Source organism: Lonchura striata, chromosome 6 (assembly GCF_050655825.1).
Source record: "Lonchura striata isolate lonStrDom1 chromosome 6, ASM5065582v1, whole genome shotgun sequence".
Taxonomy (NCBI): Eukaryota; Metazoa; Chordata; class Aves; order Passeriformes; family Estrildidae; genus Lonchura; species Lonchura striata.
The window spans coordinates 14,606,989-14,618,184 of NC_140708.1; the positions used below are offsets into that span (position 1 = coordinate 14,606,989).

The 11,196-nt window shown below is 46.4% G+C and overlaps 1 long non-coding RNA gene across 1 annotated transcript; it reads left to right on the top strand.

Moving 5' to 3' along the window:
- The first annotated feature begins 4,590 nt into the window (after positions 1 to 4,590).
- LOC144246599 (uncharacterized) lies at positions 4,591 to 9,249 on the top strand. Its single transcript, XR_013340254.2, has 3 exons — positions 4,591 to 6,086; positions 8,861 to 8,923; positions 9,069 to 9,249. It is a non-coding gene; the product is annotated as an uncharacterized LOC144246599 (long non-coding RNA).
- The last annotated feature ends 1,947 nt before the right edge of the window (positions 9,250 to 11,196 follow it).

Genomic DNA, 11,196 nt, shown 5'->3' on the forward strand with positions numbered 1-11,196 from the left:
GATCATCTTGTTATTTAATCTCGTTATTTTGCTGGGGTTTTCAGTGAAGGATTGCACAGTGTCTTGTTAATCTCTTTTGCTCTCTGATTCAGAGCCCTGTGAGGTCACTGTAAGGGAGGGGAGTACTGAACCCTTCTGCAGTCTGGCAGAGGGATGGAAACCAACAGCCCTGCACTGCAGAGGAGCCCTGTGGTGTTTGGGAGTGAACAGAGTCATGGTGTCCACCCCCTTCTCCGTTCTCTGACACACCTGGTGTCCACCTAAATAAATGTCTTGTTTCCATCATCCACAACACATCTCCTGTTAAGTCTCCTGGGGACAAACCCTGGCGTCATTACCCCAGTGCTCACCTGGGACACTGCTTTTGAAACTGAGTGACAGTACTGAGGTGCTAGAGGACCCTGAGGGTGCTCTGCTCTCGCTCCAGCCACACCTGAGCTGTGGTTTGTGTGCAGGTTGTGTGCAGGTTACGTGCAGGCTGTGTGCAGGTTGTGTGCAGGTTACGTGCAGGTTGTGTGCAGGCTGTGTGCAGGTTGTGTGTAGGTTGTGTGCAGGTTATGTGCAGGTTGTGTGTAGATTATGTGCAGGCTGTGTGTAGGTTATGTGCAGGCTGTGTGCAGGTTGTATGTAGGTTATGTGCGGGCTGTGTGCAGGTTGTGTGCAGGTTGTGTGCAGGCTGTGTGCAAGTTATGTGCAGGTTATGTGCAGGTTATGTGCAGGCTGTGTGCAGGCTGTGTGCAGGCTGTGTGCACGCTGTGTGCAAGTTGTGTGGGTGCTCCGAGGCAGTCCTGGCCAGCCATGGCCTCTGCAGGGATGGAGCCGTTGCCACACAGGCAAGGGGGCAATCTTCTCGCCTAGGAGATGGAAATATTTACTTGAGATTGCTGCTTGCTGGGCAATCAGAGGCTGTGCAGTCAGTAAGGATGCCCTCTCAGTGCTGCCTCTGTCAACAGAAGGCACTAATAACCACTCACTCACAGTAAGTGCTCTTAACTCAGCCTCAGGCTGTTTCTCATTGCTAGGCAATATTTCCTTTCTTTTTTTTTTTCCTTTCTTCTTTCCCTCTCTTGCTTTGAAGCCTTACTAGCCTGTTTCAGTAAGAATATAATTTGTGTCTTACAAAAGAAAACCCAAAGCATGACCAAAGCCATCTGGCTGCAATGCAATAGGACAGTCCAGGCCTGTTTGAGGTATCAGAGTCTTGCACCTCTTGACCAAGAGCTGTGGTTGTCCAGTGCTTTTTGGAAGCCAATCTTTGTGAATTTGGTCCAAGGAGAGACTGCTTCTCCGCTGGACCCAAAGATCACCTTTGTCTGCAATCTGCACAAGGACTGCATGAACGAAAGCCTTTACAGGACCTTATAAGTAATAGACCATCTGTGAGTAAACATAGTCCAGTGCTTTGCACAGTGCAATGCCCTATGCAATGGCTTCTGTCATTTAAAGCTTTAAAAGCCTAAATATTTACCCAAGTACAAGCTCACAGAAAAAGCATTAGACTATTGCACTCTCAGTTACTGAGCAACCCCCAATAGTACTTTATTATTTAGTACTTTTCACAGTTACCTTCCTGATGGTGAAATCTTCAGAGTCTGAGCTCTTGAGACTCAGCATTTCAGACCCATACACCACTTTCCATCACACCTTTTCTGCCTGCAAATCACTTAAACATTACAAAAAAATTTGTACATTTGCAGGTATTTTCACCAGTAAAACCTGTTATCCCCTTGCATGACAGACACTGCTCCTGCTTTTTCATGGGGAATGCAGACTCCTGGTGTGCAGTTTTATATCTCTTTATTCCAGTTGTCTTCCGTGTAACTACACAGTTGTCAGTTCCCACTGCACTGGCCCAGTGTTGGCAGCAGCGCTGGCAGGGTAGGGACTGGACAACCTGGCTGGAGGGACTACTGGAGGTCACCCACCGAGTTAAGAGAGGAGAACTCACTTGATGCATCCAGCCAGGGAGACCCAGAGGTAGTTCCTGACTCCTGCTCCCCAGAATAGGGATGGCCTTGTTCCTTCAAGAGCCTGATCAGAGTATTTCATATCTCTTTGTCCTGAGGGTACACACTGTGCCATGGGCACCCGTGAGTCTGAGTCACTTGCTGGCAAGTGTTTTCAGGTCTGAACTTAAGCACTTTGCTCCACAAATAAGGTCCCTGCCTTAGTCATAGTGCTCTTTGGTCTGGAAGTATTTGGGGCTCTCTCTCTCGCTTGTGCATCACACAGGGATCCATGACCCAACTCAGGACTGCATCCTCCTATCCCAACTGAAGGCTCCAGATGTTTCATAGAAGTAAAGCAGGCATCCCTAGAGCTCCTAGCAGCTCCTGTGCCACCAGGCCTGGACATGTGAAGTTATCTAACACTGGAGTTCTCAAACTTCCTTATATCTGGTGGTGGGCGTGCCTGGAAATGCTTGAGCTATGAAATGCTGAGCAAGGAGGATTCGTGTTTCAGCCTGGCTGGGCTGCTCAGCCTGAGCACCTCTGCTCCATGCCCCACTCCAATGCCCCAGAGACCTTCCCAGGGTGGCCAAGGGGCAAACAGACCTCCTTATCTCCTCCTCACAGCTCAACAGGCTAGGGGCATGGGGGGGGGGGGGGGGGCACACAGATTTTACCAGATTTTTATCTTTCTCTTGGGTGAATACTGTAATTAATGGTCTAAAGGTTATCAAGACTCCAAGCTCTCTGAAACCTGTCTTTGCAGCTGTAGTTTCCCGTCATGTGGCAAAGATCAAGAAAGCTGGAGATGAACGAACTGTCAGTGTGTTGGATGCTGTTGCCCACGTGCCACGGGGATGTCCTGGAGCTGAGCTGCTGCGCAGGCTGCACGCTCTGCCCGGGTTATGCCATCTCAGCAGGCCTCGAACAGTGTCAGGTGGCCCCATCCAGCCTCTCCTCCCCAGAGAGGAGAAGCAGCAGTGGGCCAAAACCTGGGCCACTCTTGGCCCCACCTCCCAGGTAACCGTGACTGCTGGATTAGCAACGTTGGAAAGGATATCCCAGCCACTCCTTGAAGTCTGTGGTTATGAACAGTGTTGTCCAGCTCCTTTTCAGGGCTGTCAGCAGTGTCTGCCCCCAGGCGCCATGCCAGCACTGGGGTTTCCTGCCCATAGGACAAATTCACGTTCCTTTCACATCTGAAGTTTATTTCCCACTAATCACACGGGTGGCTCCTTCACTGCAAACCGCACCAGGTGTGGCAAATGAGGGCCTTTACCCAAACCTGCTGCAGCTGTGCTGGCGCTGCCGGCTGTAGGCCGGCTGCCGTTCGGGAGGCTGCGGGGTCGGTGGGCGGCGGCGCTGAGGGACGGCCAGCGGTGAGTGTTGGTGGCGCTGCGGTTGAGGGATGGGGGCCCTGCAGCCCGTGGGGAAGGTTCTGGGCACTGTGTCTGCCCGTGCCGGCTGAGCTCCGGCAGGGTTGTGTTTGTGCCTCGGCGGCTCCAGCCCCGCGCTCGGCTCTGTCCCGGCTCGGCCGCCCACAGGACAGCCGGGCCGGCCGGCAGGGCCAGGCCCGCCCGCGGAGGAGCGCGCCGGGCTCCTCGGGACGTGCCCCGCGCTGGGGAGGGCGAGGGGCCCGGCAGAGCAGAACTGGCGGCCGTGGGGCAGCAGCTGTGGGGTTGGGGACTGCAGGTACCGAGCTGCGCTGCTGCCACGGCAAATACCGTGACACGGAGTGCGACCTAGTGTCAGTCCAAATGGTGTGTGGTCACAGGCCTGGTGCTGCAGGGAGCTGCACCTCCTCCTTGGTTTTTCATGGCTCTATATGAAGTGAGAGAAAATGGGTCCTTTTTATATTTGAAAAGTGGCGTGTATTTTAATGTTGTGTGTTTTCGTGCTGTGAGGCCAACATCACCTTTACCTGTGTGTAGGCAGCGTTGTGATGTGCTCTCTCCTCTCCCATATCGCAATTCAATATGTACCTGCAGTGCGTCTATATCATGTAATAAGGGTTGGTTCAGTAATTTTATTTCTGTGCTGATATTCACTGGAAAGTGCTGGTGCTATACCAGTCCATGCTTGTAGAAGTTGCTCATGAGATAATGTGGCTTTCAAAAAAAAAAACTGTACTTGTGGTAGAAAAGCTGTACTTGTAGTACTGGAGTGCATGAGAGTGGAAACCATTCTTCACTTTGGAATTAGGATAGGATGAGGAGGGGTATTTCCAGGGAGAATGTAAACACACCTCGGCAAATACAGAAACCTGTTGCTGACTCTGAGTCTTGCTGTCTTCACGAATCTCTCTGCTGTCAGTAACTGGAGCAGCAGCAGAACAGGACTAGGAAATTGCAGTTTCCTGTGAACAAGGCTGGCTATGGGTAGTTGAGGATGTCACAGGGAACAATGTGTACGTTTTATTGCTTGGCTGCTGTGCAAAGAATTTTCACTAGTCAGATGCTGGTCTGAGTTATCTGAAATATTTCTGGGTTTGTTTTCTTTTTTCCTGCATTGCAGGTCTGTTTTGAACTTTGTCAACAACCATCGACTTGATGTCAGTTTCAAACCAATATTGTTACTTTCCTTCTGTATTTTTGGTGTGTGTGGGTTTTTTTTGTTTGTTTGTTTGGTTTTTTTTTGAGCATATTCTGGTAGAATTTGCTTTCAGATATGGTGAATAATCCTTTCCCTACTGTCAGAAGATAAAATGAGGAAGGGAACCCCCTCTACCCTCAGTAACTCTATATCCTATTTAATTGATATAAAGTAGGACTTTGTGGTCTGTAAAGAAAACTGGCAGTGGTGGGAAGAAAACAGCTTTTACTGTAATGCTGAAAAGGGACATTGCAGAGGAACTGTTGTTCATGAAGTGCCATGCCTGGCATCAAGAGACATATTCCTAGAGCCTACTGTGGTGGCAGCTGTAGGATACAGAACAGTTTGATAAATAAACCCTTGTTCTTAGGTTGATTATATGTTTTCACCCTGTTTTTAGCAATAATTATTTGATCAGCAGAGTGAAACCCTCTGTTCTGTGTGAAAAAGCACAACAGTAGCTCTGCTGGAAAGCTGGTGATCCCGGAAAAAAGTAAGTTTAGTGTTTTGGGGTGAGGTCAGCTCCTGTGTGGCTGGACAACATAAAGGTGCCCTGTGAGAGGAGCCAGGGTTCTGTGGGGCCCACATGCCCAGCAGTCTGCATCCTGCACATCCCATCCCATTGGCTGTAGCTGGGGGGACAAGGCTGGGCAGCTCAGCTTTTTGGCAGCTGGAGTGAGCCCACCTGAACCCCACCAGCTGCTGCTGATGCCCGAGACTGGAGGCTGTGCTGGGTCCTGCAAAGTGTTTGCTGTGGGGACAGTGGGGAAGGACACAAACATACTTTCCTGAACTAGACCTTGGAAATAAGAGGTTAAAATATTAATTATGACACACCAGAAAATTATGAGTCTTCTCTAACACAATAAATATTTCATCAGACGCTTTGGAAAGGAGGGTTATTGCCTCCCATTTCTTTTTTTAACCGTGAATTTTAAGTCCCACTGGGAATCAAAAGAATGTGAGCAACAATCATCTGAAACTGGATACTTTTCTATGTAAGGTTTTGAAATGACAGAGTTGATTTAAGCAATTCTTCAGCGGAGTGTTTTGCAATGCAATGTTTTTCTGCCTGGTTCACAACGGGCTGTGCCAGCCTGCATTATCCCCCTGCGGCACTGGAGCCTTTGGTCAGGACAGCTGTGGCATGCACACTATTTACCAACTCCCCGATATGGAAAAACAAAGCTTTCATTCCTGGGCTATGGAAAACTTCTGCCGATGAATCCACGCCCTCTCTCTGGGGAGGAAATCATAACAAACATTAATGTCTCTTCACCCTTTTATGCCTGGTATATTAATCACCCAACAAGGGCTCATGACTTTTCCCAGCTCCAGTTTGCATTTGCCCTCTAACTACTGGGAGGAGTCCTGCTTTGTCTATAAAAAGCTGCACTTTGCCAAACAGTGTAGCAGAACCGAACTTAGGGATTTACTCGCCCGTCTCATCCACGGAGAGAGGACTGAGCGCAGCCATGTTTGGGATCGGGAAGAAGCTCGCTGGGGAAGCTGTGCAACAAGCTGAAAGTGCTGCACAAGTTGCAGGTAAATAGAAATTGCTCCTTTCCCTGCTCCTGTGCCTTGGGTGTTAAAGTATTTGCTTTGTTCCCGCCCCTGCTGGTGGGAGAAAATCTGCCCCTGGGGCGTGAATTCTATAGATGCTGCCCTTAAGGGTGAGGTCAGGCATCCTGTAACCTCCAAGCCCTCTAATACTATAGTAAGTGAAGGTCCGATATTAACTACTGGGTTTCCAACAACTTTTCCTATTCTGGCTCATAGTGCGTGGGTACCTAGATGATGCATTGATGACAGGACAGCAGAAAGCTGACAGTGGAGGTGAGGCTGCTTATTTAGGGCTTTGCTTCCTAGTATGACCAACCAGGACAAATATGAGTTCTGTAGCAGCTCTGAGAGCTCTGACCCACTTGGTGCTGCCCAGAGAGGTGTCCTGATGTCAGTGCTCCAGCACTGCAGTCACACACCCCACCACGAGCACAAGTGCAGCTGCAGGGGCTCAGGGCATGAGCCAAGTTCACTCCTGCAGAGAGTTTTGCTGAACTGGCCCTGAAGTTAAATAACCATTGTTAGTGGAGCTTTAACATGGAGACCTGCACTGCTGAGATTCCTGAAGCGTTTGTGCTTAGTATGTGAGCACTGGAAACTGTTTCATATTTCTTTACAGGACATTTAGTTAAACTCTTGAAACCAGTTATTTTGCTGTGACTTCAAATGCTATAGAAATATTACTTGTGGGCTATGTGCCCAATGAAACAAGTGGGAAGCCTGGTACTTATTCACCATGACTTGGTTCACTTTGCTAGGAAGATGAAAGATGAATAATCCCACAGCCACTTTCTTTTCCAAATAATTTAGATTTATTCTTAATTCAGCTACTTTTATGCTGAAGCAAGCATGAAAAAAAAAAACCCACCAGGATGTGGGCAATTGGAAGGGAGCCATCAATTTTTCAAATGAAGATTTCTTTCTGATTTTGCCATAGAGTTGTCCTAGAAATACATATTTTGTGGCAGCTTTTTGATGTTCCTAACTTCTTTAACATGGGGAAAACATCTACTGCTTCCTATGCTGCAAGACAATATGGATGTTATAGAAGGGACATTTGTCATCTTCAGAGGAGCTGAGTACTAATCTCAATCAGCTGATGGAACTAAGTGTTTAGGAGTCAACAGACTCTAAGAGCAAAGTTTATAAATAGTAGCTGCAGTCCTTCACCCTCTGTCCCAAGCACTTGAAGCTGAACCTGCTCTTTGGATATCATCTGTCTGAAGCCCTTTGCCTGAACGCTGCCTATATCTTCCCAGCAAGTCCTGCACTGCTGCATGGCTCTTCCATTTGGAGATGGATTCTGGAACCAACAGAGGGGGGTCCCAGGCACTGGGCCTGACTTTGGTCACTTCTGTGCAATCTGCACATACCTTGAGGTCAGGCAGTAAATACACAGCACATGATGCTGAATTCATCATGCCACTGTTAGTACTGCACTGACTGGAAGGATTCTAGAGGTACCCTCTAAACCCCCATTTAAATGAAAATAAAGGGGGATTCATGCCAGTTTTCAAGTAAAGAAAGACTGTCTACCTTGTTTCTGAACTACCAGCATGTGCCCCAAAGGCACAGTCCCATGAGCCATTGCCAAGTACAGAGTGGCACAACTGAGCTTTGCAAGTATCTAAAATTAGCACCTATTCCACAAGTCCTGAAGGGAGTTACAAACTTGGCTGTGACCCAAGACTGCTATGGGAAGCATTTTTCTTAGCTGCACCTTATGAGCAGTGAACATCATTCGCATTAGGAAACTGCAGCAAAAGATGGCATGTAATGATAATTAGCATGTCTTTTAAGCAGTCCTAAATGTCCTACAAGCTCCAGGTGAAATAGGTCACTGGTTTTACAAAACACTTAATAAAACCACTGTTGAAGAGACATTCAGTGCAAGCCTGGAGACCTTTGAAGTTTTAGACACTCCCAGTCCCCTTAAACATCTTTTCTTACCTCAGCATTTCTCCCTCCTGCCACTTCCATGAGGAATGTCTTGCTCAGTCAGCCACCCCCTCAGTATCTGTAGTGCAGAAGACATCTATGATGTTTTTTAAAAAGTAGTAATTGGAGCCAGGGGTAATAAAATAAATACAGGTCCAATGCAAGGCCATTTACCTCAAACTTCTGACTCTGCTAAGCAAGACTTCTCTGATCACAGCTTTTGGAAGCTGATCATCCAATTATTTACCACTGTTTTCTAGGCTGCGGGCCTTTAAGACAATACCTTCTCTTGCTCTTCATTTTTCAGTATGTCTCTTCTATTGAACTTTTCCATGCCTTTAAAAATACTCTAGTCTCTTACAGAATACATTTTCTTTAGGTACAAGAGAAAGTAGTAGACAAATAATTTTTGATGTGCTGCTCATACAGCATGCCAGTTCAGAAAGTGAGCACCAGTTTATGCAGTTGGTAAAAGAATATCTGCCAATCAAACTGCCCTCAGCAGATCCTAGCCAGGCTAAATAAAAGGAAGGTTTTATTGCACCTAATTCTCTACTAGGGTTTGTTTCTTGACAGTCTAGGTCCCCCACATTAACATCCATAATCTTCATCTATACCAAGATACATGGATACTGTGGGGAACTGCAACTAGAGTCTTAATAGCACCTCTACTGCTAATTCAGGATGCCCATCCTTATGGAATAATTATTCATCTTCTAGCCCTGAAACATTTAGGGAACCCTTTGAAAATGTGACTGTTGAAATTAGGGGAAGGGCAAAGACTGCTTAATTGACATATTTTTTTCTCTTAACTGCAGTTGACACTGTGAACCAGACTGTGCAGCAAGCAGCAGAACAGGCTAAGGCTGCTGGTCAGAAAGGTATGGTAATGTTTGTGTTTATTTCAAAATGTCATGACCCAGACAGGGTCCTCAACCCTACCTTGCTCCTTGTCCCACACCTGGTGGGAAAGGGGCAGCTATTGCAATGATGCTACAGTTACCTTTGTTTTTTCTCTTTTAAAAGCACTTGATGAAGTCTACAAAGTCGCTGAAACTGGTGAAAAAGCTGTAAAAAATGTAGCAAACCAAGCAACTTCATGGGGCAAAAGCTTTGGACAATAAAGATCAAAATGTGTCATTACTGAAATTTTTGTAAACAAGTTGCTACTATATATACTCTTCAATAAAGACAGTACTTACTCTGCCTGGCTTGCATGTATTCCTTTGGTTACACATAGAAAAACACATTTGCAATCACTGGTCTAGAAATACTGGATTACTGCACAGAGCAGGCAGCTAGAGCTGTGCCAAGCTACTAATGCAAAGATGTTTTTTTGTTTGGTTTTTTTTTTTTTGTTTTGTTTTTGTTTTTTTTTTTTTTTTTTGTGGGGTAAGGGCTGGCTTAAAGTGGGCAGCATGTAAAATCAAGCACGTGAGAGCTGGTCTCCCATTTGTCACTGAGCCTAAGCCCTGATTGTGTGTGTGGCCACAAAGTCTCACAAGCTGAGCACCAAACAGCCCTCTCCAGACAAGGTAAGAACTGCTGTGCCTCTGACTGTGTTTGTTCTGATCTCATTGGTAAAATCACAGTTAGCTGCTGTGTTGAGGAAGGCTCAAGCATGTTTGAGGCCTATGTGACCACTGTACAGCAGCACTGTGACACTTGGAGCCAATGCCAGCAGCAGGAGGCTGCAGTACCTGCTCAGGGCTGAGCTGGGTCACTGGGGCCACTCCAGCAGCTCTGCACAGCAGGCAATGCAGCCGTGCTGTGCCACACAGGAGGCACTGACCATGTCTGCAGGGCTCCTCTTAAGCCCACACAGGACAGCAGCTGAAAGAATCAGAACCAGGTAATTTTGACTAATGCATCAACAACCAGAAAAAAACCTCAAAAGCCAAGAGCACTCTGTTGTGCATATGAACTTGGAATGAGATATTAGAATCTGATTATACAGACTTCTCAATTAATAACAGAATAATTTAGAGGTTACTTACCCAGCAGCTTGAATCACAGCAAGAATTTTCATTGCTTTGATGCTTCTTTCTGATGGTGACAGTTGACACCAATGAAAATGTGGTGTAGTACTGAGTTCTTTGCTGGGATAAAGAAATGATTGTTCTGCTTGCTCTTCTGTGTAATAGAAACATTTTGCATTTAGTAGTTTGCAGATGGCATGTGACCCTGAACACTGTGGTTGTCATCCTTATGGGAATTCACTTGCAGCCTTAGAGTACTTGCTGAGCTGCTATTCAACACAAACAAACACTCCATAAGGATGTGCTTTGCTCTATGTAGTAGGTGTGGTCCAAAGCAGTTACAAATCTGTGTTCTGATCTAACTTCAGGTCCTGACTGGCTCCCTGCCAAACAGTACAGCGAGTTTCTTAGTAAATGTCTAGTGGCATACAAGTGAATACAAGCAGTGATAAGGTTATTAGCTGGCAGGTAAGACTTGTGTGAGTGTACATTGTATGTAAGGAGAGTCCAACACCTAACTGAAGTTAGTTTTAGTAAAAATACCCCAGTATTTATAACATGCATCCCAGAGAGTGATTGCTTTCTTCGGCTGTTTCTTGGGCTGGGAAAAGATTAGAACTGCTTTGTACCCAAGCCTCTGAAATCACATTAACTCGTAGAAACTGTACAAAATTTTGCTACTTTCTTCTCTGTGTTGTTGTTGCTGGGTGATGAAAATTGTGCACAAATTGTGATAAGGAACATGCAACTTTTTTTCTTAACTGTGTTAACATTAGGAGTGAGGCCAACAATGCTCAGAACCGGTGTGAGATTATTTCAGAGCAGGCTATTGCAAGAAGTCTGGGATCACTGATAAGGATTGGTTCTTGTATTTAGCTACAAAGGGCAAATCAGCTGATGTGCTCTCAAGCCAGCCTCCTTTGTCACCTTAAGAATCTCAACTCTTGGATTGAAAGTACCTTAAGTTGTTGTAACACCTGCCCTTGAATATGCTTAGATTCATGTCTCCAACACTGACTCTGTTTAACAAGAGGTCAGTAAGTACTGCAATCGGGCTGCTGAGTAGAGCTCCAGTGAACCCTAAGGGCTCATCTCTGGGTTTTGTAAAATCATGGCAAGTGTTAGGTCTGCTTTTTTTCCCAAGATATCCCCGGAAAAGAAATGGTAATGTGTGT